The sequence below is a fragment of the Numida meleagris genome, chromosome 11, assembly GCF_002078875.1.
Source record: "Numida meleagris isolate 19003 breed g44 Domestic line chromosome 11, NumMel1.0, whole genome shotgun sequence".
NCBI classification, from domain to species: Eukaryota; Metazoa; Chordata; class Aves; order Galliformes; family Numididae; genus Numida; species Numida meleagris.
The window spans coordinates 10,054,823-10,080,831 of NC_034419.1; the positions used below are offsets into that span (position 1 = coordinate 10,054,823).

The following is a 26,009-nucleotide window of genomic DNA, read 5'->3' on the forward strand; positions in this document are numbered from 1 at the left end:
TTATTTCAATGAAAATTACAACAGATAGAGCACAATAGCACTATTTGATAGAGCAAATTCTCAGCATAGTCACCACCATTAGCTATGTGTTTTCACTGATGACGAACAAGAGCTTGCATGCCATGCTCAAAAACATCTTCATGGCCATCCAGAACATGGCTCATCTTTCCGCTGCTGAAACACACCACCCACTGCTTCACTGTGCTCACATCTACTACTTGGTCTCCATAAACCTTGACCAAGTGTCAGTGAATGTCAATGAGTGCCATTTTTTCCACACTGAGGAACGCAATGACACACCTTTGCTTCATATGCACTTCCATGTCGGACTCCATTTTGTCAGACTATTCCTCTGCTGCCATCTGTCTCAAGACAACAAAATGTAAGGGAATATTAGTGGGAAGGTTCAACATCTGCTGCCATACCACCAAAATCCACCTCTGACGTTGTGGGCCACCATAATGAAATAGGAGGCATTTCTTTTGGAGCAGCCCTCATACATATTCTATGTACCCAGAAGAGACCATCCAGAGAGTGTGGCTGCAACCTCTTGCACCCAGGCAAATCACGCTGTGTTCAAAAAGGCGCTTTAAAATAGCAGGATCCAGTCCTCGAGCACCTGCAGTTCCCATCATATTCAAAAGGACACGCATTCAAATGCAGCGTGACATTGGCCCTGGGCAGGAGCGGCGTGAGAAAGTTCCTCTCCCCAAAGTCCTATGGGAGGGCTTGTCCTGGGCTGAGCCCGCAGCCAAAAGAGCAGAGCACGTTTATATAAATAAAAGCAGCACCTGCACTTCCTAACAATAAAATAAAGAGCCTATTAATCTTCATGCTGCAGGGTATCAGGAAATAATCTCCCCCAGCCTGGGACAGCAATGCGCAACCGCCTCGTTACAGCGTGAGCTCTCTTCCTTTCCCCGGAGTGCTGTTCCAGTCCCTTTTCCTCTCTCGTTGGTGTCATTGTTTCCATGCTGGGAGCAGGTACAGCACAGAAGCAAATGGGGCTACTAAGGTTTAGCACACAGCTGTGGTATGTACACAGCTCTGATTAAAAAATATCTTTATTCTGCCCATATACTGCAGGCATCCACTCCTACCGCTCTTGACACGATAACCCATAAAAGCTATGGACTAATGCATTAATAATCCACGAGTAAAGGTCCCAAAGTGCCCATTGACATTATAGCCATTAAGGTGCAGTGTGTCAATAACAATACATAGCACGAGAGCAGACACGCTGCCTGCATGTACGCGAGTGCGCATACCCTCTGCTGTTTAATCCTACGCAGTCGCATCAGCTCCTCTCTGATCTTAGGGGACCAACGTGACAAAAATCCCTTACCGCTGCTACCGTGTGCATTGAACAAGGAAGAACAAGAGCTGCTTCAACCAGGGAAGGACAGAGAGGCTCTCAGCCCAACGCCTCGCATGCGTGCCATCATTTATCAGGATGACCACACTGTTAATTTCAACGGCGTTTTCTGTTCACGGTGCCCTGCTCTGGGATGCCAGCAATGAGCAGTCCTAGACATCTTCCTTGGAGGTGGAGATATTCCACGTAGGCCTATAAAAAGAAAAATTGTGTCTACACACCCACACACTTTCTTAAAATACCACTAATATTTTACATTCCTCCGATGGCTTTTAACTGAGAAGTTTATAAAGCAGTTTGAAACCTCAACATCGACCCCACTCCCTAGAAGAGAGCCCTCTCTGCAGTGCAATGTCCGGCAGTGTATCAGAACCGGGGACAGGGCACGAGGATGGGTCTGGCCATCTCTTCACCAACAGCGGATGAGCAGGAGGTGGTTCAAAAGAGCTGATGTGAAGGATCAGCTCCTATCATATGGCTTTGAAAAATGATGTAATTCTGGAGAGGAGTAGCTCTCTGTAGCATTTTCTGTGCTCTGCAAGGGGGCTTTGCCCCATTGTGTGCAAACACCGTGGGGCAGCTGGGCTCCACGCTGTGCCAGCAGCTCAGCAGCACATGCAGGGGCCTTGCCTTGAGCCTGCTGGCTCCTTACAGCATCAGGATGCCAAAATTCAGCAGCATTGTTATTGCTCCTCTTGTTTTTTCTTCCCCCTAACATAACCTCTACTTAAAACTATGTTCACTGATACTCCCAGTAGAGCATACTGGTACACGTGTACCTGTAAGACATAACAGGGGATCCTCTCCTCCTGGATGAAGCATGCTCCCCAAGTATGGGTGAAGGCATGTTGGGGGGGAGGTGAGGAGGAATGAGGGGGAGCAGAAGTCAGAACAGTTCTGCTATAGGGAAAAATTGGGAAACCAGTAATGGGATTTTAGAGGGAAACTGGGCAGTAGGGGATGGTCCATCAGATTTAGTCTTTAACTAGATTTCTCAGGGTAGGTACCTTACCGGGCCAGAAGCACTAGGAAATCTCTGGCTGCAGTTTCCTACTCCATCACTTCAATGATTTCAAACTAAAAGGTGAAATTCAGACTGGATATAAGGAAGAAGTTTTTTTACAATAAAGGCAGTGAGGCACTGGCACAGGTTGCACAGAGAGGTGGTGGGTGCCCCATCCGTGGAGACAGCCAAGGTCAGTCTGGACGGGCTCTGAGCACCTGATGGAGCTGTAGCGTCCCTGTTTGTTCATTGCAGGGGGGTTGGACCAGATGGCCTTTAAAGCTTCCAACTCAAATGATTCTATGATCATCATCAAAATGGGGATGATATGGAAAGAAATCACCTTTTGACCCCTCTGAGAATGCACTTACAATCTGAGCTGACGAGATACAATGAGTGCAGAAGTGCTTTGGGTCTTGCTGGTTGGCTTCCCCTAACTCACCATTGGAACAAAGGGAAAGTTGAGCCAACTTCCTGAAAGGGCCAGAGCAAAGTGCAAGTCCGCTATGGCCTGAAGTTGCAAGGAAAGAGAAGCATATAATGTGATAGAGAGATCTATTTGGCTGTCCCGTGGCAATGAATTTAAAAAAGAAAGATTGCTCAGTCCAACCAAGCGAGAAATCTTCTGCATTTTCCCAGAGTAGTTTTTCATCACTTGGTTAGCCCTACAATTAACCCTAGGCCTGGCATCAGAAGCTCTGCTCACCAGAGGAGGAGGAATGTGGAATATTGCTTATTTGATTCTCAGAGAGAGAAAAGGCCAAGTGACAGATGTGCTGAAATGAGCAGCCCGCTTTTAGATTCAGGGGAACGATGTTGCAATGGGTTAGGCCTGAATCAAACCATCAGGAGTTGCAGGCAAGTTAGAGGAAAACCATAATTAAAAAAAGTTAGCAGAAAATGTATTGTTTTCATCCACAGAGGATGCCAGAAAGAGAAGAGGAAGAAAAAGGGTAAGTTTTGAAGCAGAAGTAGTTCTGTGTTGGAAGAAGGAACTATCAGGCGCAGCTTGCAGCATCTGGTCCATGTCTGTACTTTAATTGCAGCCAACGGTATTTTAAGCAGGTTGATATAGATATAATCAAGACTGTGATCTGGCAATGTGCATGTTTGCTGTATGGAAGGCAATCCAACTCTTGTGCTGTGTGTCAGGGGAATAACTGGCTTCCTCAAGTAGAACATCCTCCAAGAATCATTGCTGTTTTGACCTTCATGGGTCGTTGCTCATCACTTAGGACTTAGGGAGCTTTTAAGAAAACAAGAATTTTTAAAGTATCCTGCTCCTGAAAAGGCAGTAACAACAAAAAGGCTGAAGATGTGCGATTCTCTCTACAGAGCCGGAAACACAGATTTAGCTGGGTCAGCCTCTGGCACAAGATGTGCAAAACAGGGCCAAGATGAAGAACGGGAAACCAGTCATGCTGTGTGGAAGGAAACACACATGCTGGAAGCAATGTATACTGCATTTGCTTTTGAGTCTTTCTAGGTCAGTAAGCTAAGGCATGAGTAGCAACCCAATCCAATGCAAACCTAAATGGGTGCTTTCTGGCTGTGGCATCCTTTCCAACACGAAGCAAACTCGTTGCGATGCTTGCTGGAACTCACTGTTGAGAGCTGGTTTCCTCATGTGAGGTTTCTTCTTTACTCCTCACACAGATGCTGATGTCAGTACAATGCTTACTTTGAGGTCACACCAGAAAGTAAATCACTCAAGCCTTCTTGTGTTGTACATGGGGTTCTTTGGGAGATGTTGGTCAAAATTCTTCAGAGCGGCAAATTTTTTTCAAATTGTGGTGAAAACCTCATTTGACTCATCCTTTCCACCCCATTTCTGTGAATCAACCTCATCTGAGCATTGAGTTAATTAAGCAGACACAGCTGGTCTGGCTCGCAGTGCCACTGTGGGTACTTCAAATGCCAGTAATTTCTATAGGGGAAAAAGGGATGCTGAATTTTGCTGAACATGCACCATTTCTGCCAGCCCACCTGATCCCAACATCACTGTCTCTAAGAAGCTTGTGCTAGAGGACTTGGCAAATGGACACTCAGCTGGACACAGTACCAAAGGGTCTTGGACAACCTGTGGTCACTGAAATTCTCCTAAGGGACACATTCTCACTGCTCCAAGGTCTGTGGCTGCTTTGAAAGTATTCACCCACAGAGAGGATGCAATAGCTTCAGCTGCACTCAGTTATTGATACCCAAGGGACACTGCTGTGGTTTGCTCCACATACTTCAAAGCCTGGTAAATGTTTCTCCTTCACCTGCTTTATAGATCCTGAGAAGAACGGAGAGATCTAAGCATAGATGCATTCCAGCTGTCTTAGGAAGCCCAGCGGGTGTGCTTTGGTCTGAGATCTGAATGACTGTTCACATGCAGTTTGAGCTGAATGCGCTCCTTGCTGCCCATATTGCAGATGACAAAGGTTACGTATGCAACCCTGACATCATAAATGCGCAGAGAAACATTGGAGGCAGAACCTTTGGATGCTTTAACCATCACCCTTATGCTCCATCTCCTGATACATGTGCGCTCGGCATGAAGAAGTTCTTTGTTGTCCTTGCCTCATCCCTCTACCTACAGACATTCAGTTTTGGAAGCAAATTGTGGATCAAAATCATAGACTCATTAAGGTTGGAAAAGAACTTTAAGATCATCCAGTCCAACAGTCCGCCTACCACCATTACTGCCCACTAACCATGTCTCTACATCTCAAGATTCCTTGAACACCTCCAGGGACAGTGGCTCTACCACTTCCTTGGGCAGCCTGCGCCAGTCCCCAAATACCAGTCCAGCAGCTATCCTTCCTAGAGCAAAGATGGCAACACAGTTAACCACAGCAGGAGTAAGCATGTGGGAGTACTGCAGCCTTAGGCACTAGACTATCCTCCTTAAAGCTATTTGCTTACAGAGAAGCAAAGGAGAAGGAAGGTAGGAGCACAGCCAGCCCTCAGTAACTTGTCTTTTCCCATCTCATTTAGACCCTTTCCTATTATTTACTTTCACGTCAATTTTGCTGACTAATTACAAATGATGCAATCAAGGCTGCTTGCACTTACATCTGTTCTAACAACAGAGGTCACAGGTCAGCTCCCTGGGGGACCATGACCTCTGACTGCCCATCCATATCTCTGACATCTGAGCTGATGCACTGCAATCGTGCATCTCAGCAGATCCAGCTCTCCCATCTCTCCCCAAAGTAATGCTTTGGGGGAGGCACAAAGGACAGCAGAAGGAGCTGAGATGGGAGCGTACCAAATGGGATTTCCCAAGCTGACAGTTCAGAAGAGGGAAGCCTTTCACTGAAAAGTGTTCCCAGCCCCCGGGGATGCTATTCACAAAGTCGAGCTCAAATGGCTAACTTCCCCATGACAGAGAGCTGGCAGACTGCTTAATGCAATGATTTGCTATTCTTTCTGGATGACACAAGGCTGGTCACGTGGAAACCCTTTACCTCTGTGGCCGCCTGATGGAACAGCAGAGTAAACTGAACAATCATCCAACCAGCAAAGCAGGAAAGAAAATACTTCCCAGAATGAATTGGAGAAACTCTGTGGGTATTTTTTTGTGAATACCAACAGGCCCCTTGACATTCAGCAAACTAAATTGGAGCTGTTGGATGGCATTTGTGCTGCTGCAGTGACTTGGGCTCCATATGTGAAAAGACTGAGTGGTGCTGGATGCACCCCTAGCTGCCTGGTCTGGTTGTGCAAGATATGCCTATTGCTAACATGTTTTGGTTAGACGCGTTGATGTGTAGACACTGAGCTGCACATGTTTGCTATAAGACAGGGAGAGGAAAGCTTGTATAGAGGGTAACTTTGGGAAAGGTACCCAAGTGTTCAGGAGCACATGGAAAATGAAGGAGGATGGCACGCAGCAGTGGAGAAGGTGATACAGAATCCCAGCCTGCAGCTGGTGGCTGGGCCATGGAGCTCAGAGATGCCAGCAAACAGACCAGTGTAATAGGAAGGGAATTTTCTAGAACTCTGATTGGCTCTGAACAGAGATTTATTCATGAAGATCTGGAATTCAAAACAAAACAGAACAGCTTTTTCATTACCCATCTAGCTCCCAGCAGTGACTCATAGCTCTGCAGTTTGGAACTCCTTCATCAACCTCTGCGAATTAATGCAGGCTGACAAAGGTCAGTGGCACACAAACCAGATGGCTTAATGAAGACAGGGAGAGCAGGAGACCTTAAACCTGAGCAGGGCTTAATCCTGTGACTGTGGAAAGGATGCTTTTGGTGTAATAGTGGTAGGGATCCAGATGAGTGCTCTCTGATTCAAAGGATGGTCATATGCAGAGACCAGGTCGAGCAGTCTCTGAGATACTGGGGGTTGGCCTTGTGCTTCCTTGGGATATTGCTGGGTTTAGAAAACTTGTTTTCAAAGTGCTGTAGCAAAGGAGCTGGAAAATGTATACAAGTAGAGGGCAACCTAAGCTCTTAGTCATACACCCGTACTTAAGGCTTACTTAAAAACAGCCAGCCCCTGTGCAAACAACTTGACACTACTGAATGTTCAGTCTTGAGCACAAAGTCAGGGCCCTGGCCTAAGGTCATATCATTACAACAAGTGTGGAGCTCAGCAGGCAGCAAGGGGCTTTGCTTGGGCACTCAGCTCCTGGCAGAGCTTCTGCAGCAGCTCCAGACCAGCTGCCTTCCTGCCTGGATCCACACTCATCCTCCAACAGGGCAACAGGGGCACCTTTGATTGCTGCAGCAAGTTTGCTCAGTAACTAGGAGGCTGAGAAATCTTCTATTTTCCAGCACAAGTCTCCACCTGAGCAGTATACACCCTTAGAATGAATCACATGGGGCTATGCACTTTGGTTTGTTTGTTTTTTTTAAATGAAAAAAACAACCAAAAAAAACCCTGTGATTTGCTCAGAAGGGAAGGGCTGACAACTCCTTGCAAAGTTGCAAAGTAAAAGGACTCACTTTCCCCTTGCTATGAGACCACCCATTTCTGCACCTGCACATGTATTTTGCAACTTGGCACCTCACCTCTCTCCTCCAGCCATCTCACAGCAGCCTACAGGCATGGGCAATTGCAAAGTACAAACTAATGAAGCAAGCATGTGCCCATGTCCCTGTTAAAATGCATTAGCATTACCCAAGGAAGCAAGAAGGCTATAGGCTTTGAGGAGAAATCCTGATGGAGAAGGAAGATTGTGTTCTATTTGGCGAGGATGGAACTGAGTAGGTGTGGCCAGTCAGTGAAAAGAGCTTAATTTCAAACAGTCATTAGCATCATTACCAGCTCCAAACATTGGGATTTTCTTAGAAGAGAAATGATGCAGCTTGTTTGGTGTCAAAAAATCCAACTCCTAAGTGAAAAACAAAACAAAAAAAAAACACAAAACCCAACCTTAAATATTTCAGCACTTCGGGACTGACTCACGCTGAGCTTGAAATTCTGAGTTTTGCAGAGAAAACTCCAGCTATGCTTGAGCTTAATGAAAAAGTACACAGACAGTATCCTTAGGAGCTAAATTGGCTTCTGCTGCCACTGGGTTGGATTTACAGCGTTGCCCCAAAGTTTCCTTTCTCCATTACAAAGGAAAGTACTCTTCCTGATCTCTTGTGTAGGCACGAACTTCAGACAACACGATGTCCCCTCAGAGAATAGCACATCCCGAAGTGAAGGGGATGCTTGGCTCCAACAGGCACTTCTCACGTGTAAGGTAGTGCCTCTTCCCAAGACAGCTGGAAGTATTCTCCACCAAAAAAGTGATGTGGCCAAGAGAACATCTAGCTCTGCCTTGATGACATTCTATTGTTCCTATGGGCTCACTAGCATCTTGGTAAAGCGAACTTTCCCTCCCTAAGTCAGAAATTTTAAGATGAGAGGAAAGCAGATAGCAGAAGGAGGGTATATTACATTAACTCATATGTAAAGAGAGGGAGCAGGAGTCTGGGTGGGGCACTGAGACAAACCAAGATAAAGAAACAGAGGCATGAACAATGATGGAATTTGTAGAACTGGGCACTCGCACAGGCTGCCCAGAGAGGTGGTGGTTGCCCCATCCCTGGAGACAGCCAAGGTCAGGCTGGATGGGCTCTGAGTACCTGATGGAGCTGTGGGTGTCCCTGTGCATTGCAGGGGGGGTTGGACCAGATGGCCTTTAAAAGTCCTTTCCAACTCAAATGACTCTATGATTCTATGAAACTGCATTTCCCCTGCATTTCCTTCTCTTTTTTTTCCCATTCCTCATTGAAGGATGGAGAAAGAATAAAAGATACAGGAGAGGAAAAAAAAAACTTTGGCCTTTGCAGCAAGAATACAAAAAAAAAAAAAAAGAGAGAGAAAGGGAGAGCATCTCTTTCCTTTGGGCACTGAAGTGTTCCGACATCAAACCTTCTGTCCTCATTAAGAAGCCCCAAGTCTAGCATTGTGACATCTTTATTCACACGCCCCAAGACTTCAAAGCCTTCAGGATATTTCCTTGGTGGATTTAACATAAAAAATATCAGCAGATGAAACGGAGCAAAAGGCAGCCCAGTGCATTCTTGTTTTAATTAGACCTTGGGTGGAGGAAGCGGGGGGGGTGAGGAGCGAACAGAACAATTACAGTGCACATTAAGGTGTGAATACAAACACATGTATGCAATCCTGATCATCAGGACTCAACTTTTCTTCTTTCATAAGCTTTTGGAATAGCAGACAGACCCCAAATCTCACACCAATAGTTCCCCCCCTCCCCTCCCCGGCTCAAAACTGATCTACGTTCACCTCTGGAATAAGAAATGCTACAGGTGAAATACATATTTCAGTAGTCTAAACAAAAAGCTTGAAGATTAACTAAAAAGAGGCAAAATTAAAAAATAAGAAAAAAGGTAGAAAGGCTGGAGAAAAGCTAAGCATTCACCAGCAGAATCCAGGAAGAACTGCTGCTGTTCTGCTGCTCATTTTTCCATTTTTTTGGTTAAACTTTTCCAGTGAATTTCCAAGCCATTTGTTTGACTTCTGAGTCAAGTTGCTGCTTGAAATGTGCAGTGTGACCCACTTGGATATGCAGGTGATGCAGCGTGTTGGCTGGTCCCAGCGGGATGACAGCAGTTCTTCCTGCTCTGATCTGAATCTGCTTGTAATTTCAAAGCTAGTAACTTTTTTCTAATTATTATGATTTTGGCAAATCTTTGCTACACTTTTTTGAAACTGTCTTCTCTGTTTACCACCCCTTACACCAAAACTCATTCACTTGAATGCTTGTGAGAAGCAAAACCACAAAGAACTACAGTGGAATTAATTTGCAACAGTTTCAAATGAATATTTATGAGCCTTTTCCTCAGCAACTAGCCAGGCCTAGGACAAAGTTAGCTTCTTCTTGCAGAGAGCAAACATCAAATAATAATTAAAAATTCAATTAAAGAAAACAGAACTTACACTCTCTTCTGTTTAGGTGCTCTTGGGCCATCTCTGGTGATTTCCAAGGGAACTCCAAGCTGCTAGCAGGTTTCCAAGTCTTAAAGCTCAAGTTTCATAGGGCAACTTTAGCCAATTAAAAGCAGCATTGCTTCCAGCCCCAGGAAGAGGTATGCTGCTGGGGCCTTGTGTACACGATTACCACAGAATCATTAAGGTTGGAAAAAATCTCTAAGACCACCAAGTCCAACCCCAATGCACCCCCACCATGCCCATAACTACATACATCAGTGACACATCTCCTCAGCTCTTGAACACCTCCAGAGACGGTGACTCCACCACTCCCTGGGCAGCCTGTGCCAGTGCCTCACCATTCTGAGAAGAAATTTTTCCTAATATCCAACCTGAGCTGGATATCCCCACAGGGGGCACACAATTTCAGCATGCAAGCAACATAACTGCCATCTGTAAAATCTAAGAAACATATTTAAATTGTCAACAGCAACAAAAAACAGAAGTAAAAACATTCCCCATTCCTGCCCATGTCAAAACACACTAATCTATTCTCAATTAGAGCATTATTAACTAAGCCTTACACCTGGCCCTACTCATTTACAGCTATTCCTGTTGACAATTGCACTGATTACTAACTGCAGCAATGGACTAGGTTGCTCTCTCCAGCATCCACCACCCTCCTACAATTTACACTTCACAACAAGCTCTGCATTGGATAGGAGAGAAAGAATGAGACCTGTGCAGAAGTGAGAGGGGTGCTAGGAAATAGCAGCACGAATGAGCTGCTACCCTCACACAGGCAGATCCACCCGGAGACAGGGCAATAAATCCCCCAGAAGGCTCAAATTCCACTTAATTACAGAACCAGCTGATACCTAATAGAAATGAAGTGGATCCACATGCCTGCTCTCACTTTGTAGCCTGTGGCTGTGAGCCAGTCGGAAAAGTGGGGGTATTGATTTGATTATCTTGTTTGTCCACCTAGACTTGCTAGTTGCATCTGCTTTTCCCAGTTCAAATGAAGTGTTTTCCACTGATTAATTAATTTTAATTTGTTTTCTCTTCAAGTGCAAGATTTGGTTTTTATTGACAAGCAAGCATCCATGTTTGTAAGCACCTACAATTAAGCAGTGTCCCTATGCTGCTAAAAGCTAACACTCTCCTATTTTGCTAGAAGTACTTCACGTATCGACTGAAACCTCCTCTTTTGCCTACACAGCTTCTAGAAAATACCAAACTGCATCATGCAATTACTAGTCTCCTCATGGATACATGCAGCCTGCAAGCTAGGAAAAGCCTGACCTCCATCCAGCCACACGCTCCCAGACCACCTCCCCACCACTCCTCTCCCTCTACCACCGGAGAGCTGTGCTGTCCCCATTGAGCTGCTTTTATAAGCAAGGCGAGGAGCACCACCAAGCCCAGCATCCTGCATCTCCAGCCCCTGGTTCCTGTAGGCAGAGACTGCCTTGTTCTGTTACACCCAGATTAAGCTGTAGTGAAAGGCAGCAGGAAGGGGTTAAAGGAAAAAAAGAGGCTCTTTTGAGAGTGCTGGAGATTTTACTCCTTTTTGAAAGCCAGACCTTGGGTGTATTTCAATTAGTGCCACAAATGCATTCATTTCAGCCTAGTTCATTAGCAAGTTGTGCTCCACTCAGTCATTAAGAGCAGAGAAATATGAGTAATAAAATGCCAGGCTATCTGTATTTTGCTTAATGCTCCTCAAACACATCAACAAGCCATAAATGCCAACAGGGCAAGAAAGCGCGTAGTGGGAAGGGATTTATGCACTCGCAAAACCCTCAGCATCAAATTGCACCTCACCAGGGAAACGTGGGGCTGCTCCTCCTGCTGTTGGTGCCAGCAGGTCGGCAGTGCCTGCTCCTCTAGGGCTTCCTCTGCAGAATGGAGGCAGGGGGCAGCTGTAAAAACACAGCATCTTGCTGGGGAGATGGCTTCCATCACGGACAGGTCTCCCTGCCTGAGAAAAGCCTGAGGAATGAAGCAGGATGTGGAGTCTGCTTCTGGCTCCATGTCATCACTGCCCCTCGTTGTTGTTGGGTCCAGCAAGAGAGGGTGCCTGTAACCACAAAGAGACGCCACCTATGGTGTGACCTGTAGCTCTTTGGGACTGAAGGCAAAATGGGTGGTGCCATTGGTGAACAACCAGTGCTCCCCCAGCTGGCTGGTTTACCCAGATATCTGCAGAGAAGCACATATCCTATCACCTTTTGCCCAGGGCCATTCCAGCATTCAGCCTCCTTGGACAGCAGAATGGGAAACATAGAATCATTGAATCATTAAGGTTTGAAAAGACCTCTAAGATCACCAAGTCCAATTGTCTACCCATCTCCACCATGCCCATAACCATGTCCCTCAGTGCCACATCTCCGCGGTTCTTAACACTTCCAGGGACGGTGACTCCACTACTCCCTGGGCAGCCTGTGCCGGTGCCTTTTCACTTTCAGAGAAGAAATTTTTCCTAATGTCCAACCTGAACCTCCCCTGGCAAACAGCAGCAGTAGCAGATACCATCGTGTTCCTGGCCGAGGGCACTGTGCTGCCCAAAACTTTTCAGAGCCATGCAAGTGATGAATTAGCTGCTCGCTGGAAGGGAACAGAGCCAGAAATAGCTCTCAGCTGGCCATGGATACCATCAGCTCCCATCACAGTCAGGCAGGGATTGCTGCCCAGGTTTATCTCAGGATTATCACTTTACCTGGGATTTTTAAATTGCCCCCAAACAGACACATAAGCACATACAAGGTGCTGATCTCAGCTAGATGCCTTGTTGAAGGGATGGAGCCTCTGCTGGTGGCTGTAGTGCTGCCTGGTCTCAGGTGATGTCTCGTGGAGTGGAGCCCCAGCCTTGGCCTGATCCCCGCCAGCAAAAGGGCTAACTTTGGTGGTGCGGGGAGATGGGCCAGCAAATGGTAAAGGTAGAAGATGAGGTGAACAGCAGGGCATGTGAAAAGACAGAAAGATTAATGGCAGGGACACAATCAAAAACAAAAGTTAAAATGGAAATGTTAATCATTTAAAAGAGGGTCTCAGTGGAATTACTTGCTTTATGGCTCAGAATAAAGAATAGAAGGGGGAAAGAAGGAGGAGAAGTCCCAGGAAGAATAATTTAGTGCTTTGTGTAATGAGCTGCCTTCCTTTTCAGTGGTTCACTCTGGTGTCTTATCACTTACCCTGTGATTGACTGAGTCTTCTTTTTGCCTGCTCCTGCTAAATGGTGATTTGCCATCTGGTAGTCATAATTTCTTTTCTTTTCTTTCTTTTTTTTTTTCCTATATTCTTTTGTAATTAGAAAATAAATTACTTTTTTTTTTTTTACTGAAAAAAGAAGCATGTCTAGCATATTACTTACAGATGACAGTTGGTGTGCACAAGGCAGCCATGTAGAGGGAAGGGACTTCTTCTCATTTGGACAGACCCTAGTCAACGTGCCACAGGATCCCTGGCTCCAGCACTGAGAGGGGTGGGTGCTGGGGGAAGCACTAGGTCAAGCACACAGCAGACAATGAGTTTAGTGAGATATGTCAGTCTGCAGCCAAAGAATGGCAAAGATGAAGGGCAGGTGGAGCATGACAGGAATGTGTGTCTGTGTAGGATATTGGATGGAAACAAGCAGTATGTGTATCAGGGCTATGAAGGCTACTGGCTTGCACTGACCTTGGGGTGGTGCACTGTGCTCAGTTTTGGGCCCCTCACTACAAGGAAGAAATTGAAGCCCTGGAACATGACCAGAGAAGGGCATCAGAGCTGTAAGGACATGAAGCGCAAGTCTTATGAGGAGTGACTGAGACAATTGGGATGGTTCAGTCTGGAGAAGAGGAGGCTCAGGGGAGACCCCATTACTCTCTACAACTGCCTGAAAGGAGGTTGTGATGAGGTGGGGGGGTCATCCTCTTCTCCCAGGTGACAGTGATAGGATGAGAGGTAATGTCCTCAAGTTCTGCCAGGGAAGGTTCTGGTTGGATATGAGGGAGAAACTCATCAGAAAGAGTAATGATACATTGGCACGGGCTGCCCAGGGAGGTGGCAGACTCACCGTCCCCGAAGGTGTTCAAGAACCGTGGAGATGGTGCTGAGGGCCATGGTTAGTGGGCATGGTGGGGATGGGTTGGTGGTTTCCAAATTTTATGATTCTATGATTTTGTGTTTATTGTCTGACCCTGCAGGAGGTTGATGTCCCAATGTTGCTCACCAGCGAGGAGCTCTCAGCTCCACAGAGGACCTATGCTGGACTCCAGCTCTGCATTGTATTTCTAGCTCTATCAGCTATGGAGGGAGGCTTGAGCTTGCTGGATACTGAAAACCTACTCAAAACCTGCTGAGGCTGATCTGCTAATGCCCAGTCGCTGCCCCAGCCCTCTTCTGCTGGTTGCTGGCTCCATTTCTGCATCCTGTGTACTTGCCTGGGCTGCCACGCTCTCATTATATCTTTGTACAGCACCAGTCCTTTCCACTCTCATTTCAGTTGCCTCCTCAAGGTGCTCCAATAATTCAAGTGATAAATAATAACAATAATAATGCAGAAGTCGTTTGAATTGAGCTTGATTGCTCCGTGGCTGAATTTGGTCTTGATTGACTGAAAGCAGCACATGCCCCCCGCTTGTTATCTTGAGAGCCTCATTTTCTCAGTGCATTGTTGCTCCTCATAGCCTCAAACTGATCTGGCCTCGAGGCCGCTGCCAAAATGCAACCCTGTCGTTCCCAGAAAGACCCCACTCTGCAGCATAATGTGAATTTACACATATAATGAGGCAGAAAATGACAGAAAATATCCCACTTCTGTACGGTGCCAAAGGAGCTGTGTGTTCCCCTGTTTTCTGGGCAGACTCACTGTTTCCGAGGGGGAAGATGCTTGGTGGAGGCCTTGGGGAAAGATTGATTGTTGCTGGTTAAACTGACTGCACCATACATTTCCAAATATTTGAACTGGGAACTGCCTACACCACTTGTTTGTTGGGTTGAATTGGAAAGACAGACAAGCAGCCTCTAAATGAGGTATAATTTAATGAATACTCATTGAACTGCTGGACATCAGCCTCTCCTCAGCTCTGCTCCTGTGCACTTGTGAGTGTTCCTACTGTTGGTCTACACTGTGCTTCCAAGGAAGATGCTTATCTCAGCTATGAGTGAGGGCATTTGATGGCACCTTAGAATCATAGAATCATTAAGGTTGGAAAAGACCACTAAGATCATCCAGTCCAACTATCCACTCATCACCACCATGCCCACTAAAACCTCTTTTGAGCCCAAGGAAGAAAAGGAGCAAATGATCATTGAGAGGCAGAGGCTATGTTTCTCCTGGCTTAATGTGGATGAATGAAGAAAGAGGAGGGAAAGAAAACAACTCATTTTCACTCCTTCTCTAAGCAGCAGCCACTGTAGTGCTATAGCCGGGAGCATCCGAGAGAGACAGAAGGAATTCGAGTAACAAGAAAATTCTGCTGTACAGACCTAATTATAGCGATCGCACCTGTTAGAGAAAACAATAAGCAGCAAAATGAATAAACCTTCCTGGGACTCATTTTATCAATGAAGCGTGACCACGTGGAAACTCCACAGAGAAAATCTACAAGGAAGGCTTCATTGTACTCAGACCTTCTTCTTTTCAACCTCCCATCCTACAATCAGCAAAGTAACCAAAATAAATGATCTGTTTAGCCTGGTTGTATGTGGCCGTATGAAGATGCAAATGATGTTAACAGGGTGTCTTCTCAATTTTGGTATTATCTCCTGGCTCGGTATATACATGTGGCTGCAAGCTTCTGGTACTTAGGTGAGACCTGTGCACAAGTCATCAAAACCAAGCAAAATTTGTCATTTATCCTAGGGATGGGTTGAAGCAGGGGTAGCCTGCAATTCTCCCCAGGGTGAGAATTCTCGCTGTGTCTTGAATCTGCCACCAAATCATTCTATACCATGCAACATGGGGAATAAGTGCGCCTGCTCCACTGCCTTCACACCACCCATGGTCCTGTAGACCTCAGTACATCCCTCCCTTGGGATGTGCTTTCTGATCCATGGGATTCCACCTCATCTGTCCTCCCACCACAGCTATTTCCTGCTGCTGGTTGTCTTTGCTTCTGCTCCCTGTACCTTTCTGAGCTCCCAATTATAGTTCTTCTGCACCGCAGAAGCACATCTAACACCAGGCTTTGCATGCTTCTGTAGTTAGAGCAGACAAAGAGGATTAGCCTTGTTAAAGAGTTAATGCTGTGGGTTTTTTTCTTTTCTTCTATTTTTTTTTCCACATATGCAGCTCCCTTCATCCAAAGATCTTAGAGCAGGGGAAGTATCATTAGCAGTGTCTTGTGGATGGCAAAATTGAAGCATGAGGAGATGAAATGAATTTGCTTATTGGGTGATTATTCCTTTACTGGATTTGCCTCACATCTCACAGCCCACGTCCTGGGCCAAAGCCCTTTTATACAGCATTCTGCCCAGATAGAGGCAAAGCCAAAGAAACAAGGAACCCTATGATACTTAATCTCGTTTTGTGTTTTCTTTTTCCAAGATCACTAGCATGTACAAAAGCACAAAGAAACATCCCAAGCTTTGCAACAAGTCTGAGTGACAGCCCTAGTGGCTGCGGTCCCTGGGGCACTCACTGAATGCACTGAACAATGACTCCAAAATATTGACCCAACAGCATCTCGGTCCTGACTTGGGAAGGGAAAGATGAATGCACTGTTTGATGACTGTCACCACTGAAAGTCATGCTGTGTTGGTGACAGCTGGAACAAGAGAGCTCATAAGAGTCACTTGGTGATGCAAGCTTTGAGTTACCAGCTCCCAGGAGCTGCCATTAAATCACTGCTTGAGATAATGGTTTTCCACCACTTCCCAACCAAGTCTGACCTAGTAAGTAAAGGGCCCCGTAACTAATTAGTAATAACTGAAACCAAATCTAAAGGAAACTGGACAAATAATTCATAATGAATAATTTATTGGATGAATTTTGCCTCTTTTAATGTTTGTGAATTTTTTATGCTTGCAGTGTTGATTTTTCCAGCTAATTGGTTGTTTGAAATTCTTTGCTGATGCAAATACTCCTTGGTCTGCTCTTTTCTTCAGCAGAACTTCATTAATAGTATTGCCAATTCAAAGGGCTGACTAGTTTTAATTGGTCACAGAAGCCACATGGCATAAATGGATTATGTGGGATAAATATACGGTGCTTTTTTTCAATTCAGTATTTGAAAGTATCCTTTCAAAATGTTCTTTACATTCAAATAAGATGTTTCTGTAAGCATTATTTCTAGCAAATGTTCCCGTTGGCTGTTCCTGCAAAGGAAACTCAGATTCCTGAAGTTGTTCAAGAAATATTGAAATAGAAAGAAAGAGCAAAATATATTCAAATGGAAATGCAACAGGCACCCAAGTCACTGAGGCAAAAGCCCCCTCCTCACCATTTATCTGTCACACCTTGGGTAACCAAGGATATGAAATAACTTGTGTGTGGGAATGTATGTATTTTTGTATAAAAAATGTTTGCCTCTGTTTTAGACGGCGCTGCATCAGAATCCATGGTTTTGGAAAACACAGGGTGTGGCGAATCCTCCAGCCAATATAATATTGCTCTACGGCCTAGGCATTTCAGAAAAGCTCTCCTGGAGAAGAGATGAACTTATGGCCTCTTCCAGTAGCGAGGGCATGAAACTATATGCTCCCTGTATCACAGCATCTGTAACATACAGCAAGCAGCAAGGAGGTCCAGACATGGAGGACGGAAGGTGAAAACAAGCCACCCAACCTGATAATGAAAAGCAGGCACTTGGCCTTGGTGAGGAGCATCTCAGATAAGTAGTTTAATTGCCAAGCTCTGATGCTGGAGGGAGGGAAATCTAAGCTAAATTAAAAGATTAAAAAGATATTTTTTCATCAAGTGGCAAAATGGAAGATGTGGACGAGTCTGCTCAGGAGAAAATGAGCAGAAAGGAACTGTGAATGTTGTGAAAATATATCCATTAGACCTGCCTTATCGAAACGTGCTTTTGCCAAGCATCCAGCCCTGCATCGCCATGGCAACATGGCCTCATCAACAGAGAAGAAAGTGTTTTTGTCAGGATGGGCCCAAACACGTAAAAGCCATTTCGATTTGGGGGCAACACGATCTTCTTCAATCAATACAGCACACATAATAATGACTCCTGCCACTTTTTTCATAAATCTCCACTTTCTGCTTTCATTTCCTGTGGTTTGACATCACTGTGAACTGGAACCAAGTTTAAATTTCCTACAATTTTCAGTCCCCTCTGCCCTCATCTACAACACACCATGCCTCACGCAGCAGCTTTCTCCTTTGCACAGCACTCGACGCACAACACGCTTACAGGTGGGATTAGCCCAGCCTGAACTGTGAGATTGGCTTTTGGGACTCCCCAGTGGCACCTCTACAGAAGCGAAGGCTGAAAGTGCGGTCACAGCTGAGATGTGAGTTGGCCGATCATGGGATGGAGTATCCTTTTCTCAAGGAGTTAACCAAGGGTGAGTCCAAACAACCCCAGCATCTTAACTCCCAAAGAAACTGTGGTGTCCTTTTTAGGGCATGGGTGTTCTCCATTTTTTCATGCATTTCCAGTTAGAGAACTCATGCTTCTTGACTGCCAGTTGGCAACGACGCTTTGATCTTTCCAAAAAACCAGCTCAGCAGTTCCACTACAGAAACCACCACGTGGCCAAAGGGATTTCTGTGTGCACGTGAGAGTCTGTGCTTGTCTGTGTTGGGGAGAGATGGAATATATAGGAGATTTAAATGCCTATCTCTATTTTTCATTTAAATTAGTGGGTATTAGGCGTATAATCCAACATATTGCTTTTAAAATCTCAGCAGTAGACTGCTGACTGCTTTGCTGTAAAGAAATGTAAAACATCTTTTTTTGTAATAACTGCAATCTAGCTAGATTTAAAGCAATGCTCTCTTTGTTGTTTCATGTTCTATTTTGCCGTTTGTTGAGAGATTTTGAAAGTATTTAATCTCCAAAACACCACTGAGAAGTGCGATTTGGTGCACAGAGGCAAAACAATTCCACATTTGTGCTTTTCAGTTGATACAGACAGAGGAAAGCTACTTCTCCAGACAGACTGTTGCTGCTTTGGAACGTACACAAGGGTCAGCGATTTGGATCCTGCTTGTTCCCCAGGGACCTTTGGGTTGAGAATGGGAGAAGATGGCATTTGGACACCAGTGTGTTTGATTCCCAGGTGAGTTTTGCAGCCTTATGAACACACTGTGCACGTTAGTGTTGCACCATTCAACTTTGGCCAGAGCCTGGAGGAAGATAGGGAGGAGGGCTTGAATGATGCTAATGCTAATACATTAATGACTTGAATTTTGAAAGAGGCTTTCATTGAGAAACCACACAGTGTTTGCAAATGAATTTACAAATCCTGGGCTTGAGTCATACCCAACAAGACAGGTACTTCTCTACGAGGGGTTTGTCATCACTGTAACTATACACAATCTCTATCAGCGTATACCACAGCAAGACCTTGAATGAACTATAGTTGCTTCATCTACCTGGCACAGAGCAGAAATCCCTCAGAAATGAATGATGATACCACACTGCAGGCAATGATACAGAGGATGGGATGTTAATAAGGCTCTGCATATTCTCATTTACCTGTCTGTAAGCCTAACCTTCTCCTGGATTGTCTGTCTAATCAATCCTCATGGGTGCTTTGATATGGGCTGAGTGGTGGTGTCACCTGGAAGATATCAGAGCCCGGAGAGTGCTTGGCAGGTTGTGTTCTGAGCAAGGAGACACTCAGAAAATACAAAGCAGGCTTGCTATTTTGATCCCTTCATTACTTCCCAGAAATGTTCAACATTTCATAATCTGGATGACCTTCATTATTGTTGGCCGCAGAAACTGGTAAGAGGCCTGAGCAGTACTCACGCAGAGACACAGCTCTCCTGAGAAACCACTGTGGATGTGCACACGTCCTTTCCAACCACTGACAGAACAGTCTAGGAAATGGACTGGAAATCTTGAGTTGATGGTATTTCTACAGTGAATCTCAGGATTTCTTAGGACTGACTTTCTTGCAAAGTAAAGCTGTTCCTGCTTATCTGTAATACCTAGCTGATGGTGACACCAGGCAAAAAACATCACTTTTCCTCTTAACATCTCTTTGAATAGGAAAGGTGAGGATGGAGGCAGATTGCCTTTCCCACAGTTTATTTTCTACTCTTTTATCTTCTGGAGCAACATTTTTCATGCCCTTGAGTATGCCTGGGGGTTGAATGTAGGGGTACTTGTAGTTAGTCTAGTGAGAGTTCTTACTACAATAACCGCACTAGGATAAGAAAAATGAGGATGAAAACATTAAATTACGTTCCCTTGTTTAACTGACTTCCCTCATTCAGCCTTGCTTTAGAATCTGTTTGAGACTGGAGAGGCTGAATGAGACCAGGACTATCACATTACCACAGTTCAGTTTTAGTTCCTCAATCAAATTAAACTCTTAATACTTGGTTTGGTATGTTGATCAGTTGCCTCATCAAATGAAGCTGTTCCCCATCCCTAACTTCTTCTTCACCTGCTCTAGACAGGGTTAGCCCCTTTCCACTGAGGGATGGAACAGGATTTTGACTATCAAAGTGTTTTCTCACTTAGCACTGCATGTTGATTGCTCAGCTCTCTTGGATGAAGAGACATATTGTCCTCTAAAGAAGGATGATCATATTTATTGTATGAGTTGGAAGTCAATAGAACACAAAGACTCTGATGCAAGAGTGGCATGGTGATTCTTGCACAAGCCATTAGTTGCAATGAGCAGAGATGATCGTGCCTTTAGGAGGTAGAGATCTTGGGAGAACTTGATATTACAGAGAAGATAAATGTAATAAAGGTCTTAGATCTAAAAAAAAGATCAGGACTGGGCATGTGAGTGTCATTAACCTCTCAATACTCTGAGTTGCTCCAAGCTTCCATGACTATAAAACAGGTAACACACGCAAGCAGTTCCATATTTGCCATGTCCTGAGTTTCCCCCTAAAAGAGTAAACCCTGTTGTATGTTATTCCTAAGCTAACTGTTAACCCAGCATTAACCTGAATTCCTCTTGTCAGTGCCTCCATCTCCAAAATGAAATCTGCTCCAGAGTAGTAGTGTGGTGTTACTTTTCTTTTTTTTAAAAGCGAGAATTAATTAATGTCTAAAAAGTGCTTTGGGACCCCAGAATGAATGGAGAAAAACAAATGCAAAGTATTCCATTGCTTTGTTATCACCTCCATAGACTGGAATGAAGGCACCTTGCCTCTCACATAATTACTTCCCTGCAGCTGCAGCCTCTTAAGAAGTGAATATATTCCACATCTCCACATCTAGGTATGGAGAAAGACCCAGGCCCTCCCACCCATCACATCTCCCATCCCCCCGTCCTTCCCTTCCCTTTCCTTGCTCTCTGTTGCATTAATAGCAGAGATGGCATTAAAGTAACTTTATCTCTTTGGTGCACACATACACAAACTCAATGGCGGGTAGTGTTATGAGGCTTATTGCCGAGTGCGTAATGACTGCTTCTTTTTTGGATGAATGAATTCAGTGGGTGACAGGTATGTAATTCATGGCTTTGTAAAAAGCTTTGAGAGGAAGTGTATGAAATGTACTATATAAATGTCAATACACTGCACACTTTAAAGGCTGTGGGTTGAGTCATAGGGAGGGTAGATTTAAGGGGGGGGGATCATAAATAGCAGAAGAACAGCTGGTTTCTCTGGGTAATGATGACTGAAGATCTGAGCTGTGGCTGCTTAAACATACCCTCTCTGCTGAGGTACTTATGTGGTCCTCTCTGCCAGAGTGTCTAAGCACCTCATGGTCTGTGTTGCATTGATCTCCAAGCAGGGAGAAGAAATCTAAGCTTTGCAATAGGAGGGTGGGTCCCCCCAGTCTGTGTAGGAGGGAAAGCTCAAGGACAGAGGGACCTCATTCCCCTGAGCATCCCAAGCCCATCATCCCCACACATTGGTGGGATCCTGCATCCCACACTGGCATACGCAACCCCACGCGATGTCCCCTTCTCCCCAACACGATGAGCATGTGCTCTTATGCTGAAAGAGCCCAGTCCTCAAGGTATGGGGACAGTGGCCTCTGTCATGGGGACAGCAAGTGAGGATTGGCCACCATGCAACAAGCCATGCTCATTTTTCTGCAGGAGCAATGGGCACCTTAGAATATTAGGGCTGACGGGGCAGCCTTCGGTGAACATGAAGGAATGCCTACAGGTGCTAAGGTCTAAGAAAATGTTCATGTTGCTGAGGCTGTTAGCTTTCTGCAGCAGCCAGCTCTGCCATTAATTGTTTCCTGGTGGTGTTTTTTGTTATGTATATGGAGTTAGACCTAAGGGAATTAGTTACAAGGGCCTTTGGGGCTCTTGGTTCCCATTCCTGCCATGGGAAACCCCAGCCCCAGTATTTAACACCAATTAATATCTTAGCAAGGCTGGTACTTGCAAAACAATTTTTTAAGGAGACGCGTGGTGAACAAGCACAGTTTTATGCAGAAAGAGGATTGAGGTATATAAGAAAGATACCAGGAAAGGTAACAAGTTACCATACATCAGCCAATTCTACAGAACTACAAAGTATTTCACATTAGCATATTCCTTTTATGACCTCTCTCCCTGCAGGCTAATTACACCAGAACCGTGAGATAGCACACAAAAGAGATTGCAAGTGCCTTTCTCTAGATGCTACGTGAGTAAAGCCATGCAAAGCCCCCAGCTTTGCTTAACAAGGTGTGCCTGTCCAGTTCAGTCTAATCCGGGAGAGGATCCCTCATCATGCTGCTTTAATGGTCTAGTCTCCACCTCTGCACTGTGCCTTGTGTCCTCCCCAAGTCACTGGGTCACTCTGTCCCTATGGCTTCCTGCAGGGGCATTGTGGCCTGCTGCGATTTAACCTGGAGAAACGGTGCCCTGGCTTTTGGGAATAGCTCCACTGGCAGCAAAGTGGAAGAGAGGAGAGAGATTTATTTAGTTTCTTGAGAAAGTGGGTGTGTTAAATGTAGTGACTTTTTAAAGGCTCAGTGCAACTGTGGTGATAAACAATGTATAATCATAGAAACTAACTAAACAGAAGTCTCTAAATCCCAACTAGAGGAGTGAGAGCTCAGGATTGTTTATTGGCAAGTGCTTCTCTTTGTTATAATGTGAAAGGTGAAAAACTCAACTTGTTCTGCCGAAAGCTCTGTTCTTCTTGCAGGACAGATAGCCTCAGGTGCGTACGAGAGGCAGCAGGGTGCAACCCCAAACCTGTGATGTGTACGTACTGTGCTGCATGGGGTTTGGTGCTGCACACAGCTCAAGCAGCCAGCACATGGGCTCAGTGACCACCCTGAGGGCATCTCAGCTCATAACCACCCAGCTCGAGGAGGAGGACAGAGCCACCAATATGGCCATGGCCCCCCCAAAAAAACAGGCAAGACGGATTCCATGGTACTGTGCTGGGGTGCTGGGCTGACAGAGCTCAGAGAGTGCACAGGGAACAGCTGCCAGCAGTTGGGTTAAAGGCAGTGTGTACGTGCCACCTCTCTGTGGTCCTTACCCAGGCAGACTGAGCAACTTATTACTGCTATCCATCTCTGTCATTAGCCCAAGTGACAGGGGTCAACGTGTTGGATCGAAAGGCTTTCAGCATGCCAGTGACCCACGGCTGGAAGGGGGAGGCAAAATGGTGTTAAATGATGGAATTTCTGGGGTTTACTTTTTTTTTTTTTTTTATGAAGGAACTGGTGTATTCACAACTATTTCAGAAGCACCATTAGCATGGCAGGAGCATACCCATATAGCTGTCTGTGCCCTGCACCCATCTCCAGCACCGTGCCCACCCACAGCATCACATTGCCTGACCTCTCCTTCAACCAGCCCAGTGTTTTGTTTCCTCTCGTGTTCAGTTTGTGGCCCAGTGCCTTATTTGCTGTTCTCTCACTCCTACACTTAATGCCCGTTATAAATTTCCTCACGGGCATTTTCCCTACAGTGCTCCTCACCTTAGTATCTGAATGCCTCTCAGAGATTAAATTCTCCCCCTACATTTGCGTGCATCTTTAGTGGGGCTGCAGGGGGAGCTTCCAGCGTGGGATCTATCCAGGGAGGGGCTGAGCACCATGTTCTTCTCCTGCTCTTGAGATGCTGAGTAATGCAGAGAATCAGATTTTGAGAGGCATTGTGTTTGCTGCTTTCCCTGTGTTCAGCATCCTTCTTGGTTATGAATGAATATATAATTTGGAGGGAACAAATGAGTGCAATCTTGTTCCATGGATCTTTATTCTGCCCTAATCTTTGTGAATCTTCATTCTGCTCTGCTTTCACTACCTTTTTTTTTATTTAATACAGATTTCTTTCCTTTCCTCCTGTCTTCTTTTTTTCAACTTTTTTTTTGTCTTCATCTTTCTTTTCTTCTGCTGCCCTCCCAGCTTTTCATTACTGTCATCTTTTTTCCCAGCCACTGAACCCTTGATGTTGTTCTAATTGACAGACGGGGTTTAAAAGCACATACGAAAGCGCCTGTCTTTTTAAATAGACTCCTGTCTCATCAAAAGATGTACAGCAACATTCCATTAGAGCACATCATTTGAAAATAGATTAGGCTTTTAGCAACCGCACTTATATTTTTATAGTTAGGCTGCTCTTCTGGGATCTTCCCTCCTCCTTGCTCCTGTTTTGGGGAGGGCATGGGGGAAAAGATACCTTAAAGAGAGATTAATGAATGCTGTGTTGTGTTTGGGTTTTCTGCAGTTCTCATGTGCTTGTTCAGTCTGCTCGTTTCTCACAATCCCAGTTTTGGAGACAGATTTGGAGTGAAAATGAGGACAGAAAATATGTATGTGCTGATATGAGTCAGGACAGGGCAGAAAAGCAGCAAGGTAGCAGTTCCTGTTGCATCTCATTGTCAGTGAAAGGAGATTCAGCCATGGCTTTCCCTACATAATTCGTATACAGAGCACTTAGGTCCTACTTGGCACCAAAGCAGACCAAAAAGACAGGAGATGGATCTGCCCCAAGCATGTCCAGGTGAGCTTCTAAACCACCTCTCTTCTCCTTGCTGCTCGCATCTACCGGCAAAGTTAGGGTTAGGGTTAGGATCAGCCCTGGGAGAATACTGTCTTCCATATATTGCTGTCCTCTATATGCAGCTGCCCGTTCTGGAGCAGCAAGCTGAAATGAACGTGAAGGCTCAAGAGGACAATGTGGCCTTTCTTTATTTCTCCAAGCTGCAGGTACTGCTGTTATAAAATGGAGCACTGACAACGAGAGAGTCTTAACTTTTTTCTGGCACTTGGTGCAAGGGATGCTGATCACTGGAATTCTAGGTTGGTTGGGTCAAAGTAATCAGAGGATGTTTTGCTGTTGTAAGATCAGTGTCCAACTGGGCCAGGCAAATCCCCCACAAAATGGGACAGAAACTCTGTGGGTGTCTCTCTCTGGAAGAAGTGCATTTGTAGCAAATATCATGAAACTCCAGTCCTCAAAACTCCACTGAGGGAAAGAAAAATGGCCAATTCTATCTTGCAGCTCAGATGGATGCATAAGATATTTATTTACTCTTCCCTCCATGCCCCAAATATCTGCCCTCATACACTGTCCTTCCAGCCGGAAGCCAATTCGCTCACAGCTCCTCCATATTTCACCCAGGTCTCTCAATGGAAAACATCACTCACCTTTGGGGCTGTGCTGTCTTCTCCTTCCTAAGCTTAGGGAAGCAAATCCATTCCTGTTCTAAACTCGGCATTGATGAGTAGCTGGGACTGAATCATCCCCAATCTCCCCTCCTTGATTTATTGTCTCTTGCTGTGCTACTATTAAGTCTAAGAGAGAGACAACAGGTACACTTTCCAGCCCTCTCAAAGCAAGAGCTCAATGCTCCTTTTTTGTTTTCCATGTTCCGGTTTCATGTGTAATAGTGATAATATCTGTCGCTTTGTTGGATCCTCACAATAAATGGGTTCTCAGATTGATTAAAACCTCTCCGCTCAGCTTGGGCTGTGCATTGATTTTAGCTGCTGCTCCTTGCTTTGTGTACGGTGCATCATAGAAATCAGAGATGGAAAAAACCTATTAGGGATCAACTTGTTTCCCACCTCCCCTTTGTTCCCTGGGGGCCGGGAAGTATAAATAGTTTGTTCATTACGAAGTATTTATAGTAACTTTCCCCAGTCCCTTCTCAATTGGCCCTGGTACCATGCAAGACCCACTACATCTAATTGTAACGCTGGC

At 45.2% G+C, this 26,009-nt stretch overlaps 1 long non-coding RNA gene across 5 annotated transcripts in view; it reads left to right on the forward strand.

Annotated features, from left to right (window-relative positions):
* The window catches only part of LOC110404853, a 157,468-nt gene that overhangs the window by 93,705 nt on the left and 37,754 nt on the right, over positions 1-26,009 (forward strand). For all 5 annotated transcript variants that reach the window (XR_002442525.1, XR_002442524.1, XR_002442527.1 and 2 more), the window contains 2 exons: positions 17,292-18,272; positions 18,833-18,989. This is a non-coding gene — a long non-coding RNA (uncharacterized LOC110404853). The remainder of the gene's footprint in view (positions 1-17,291; positions 18,273-18,832; positions 18,990-26,009) is intronic.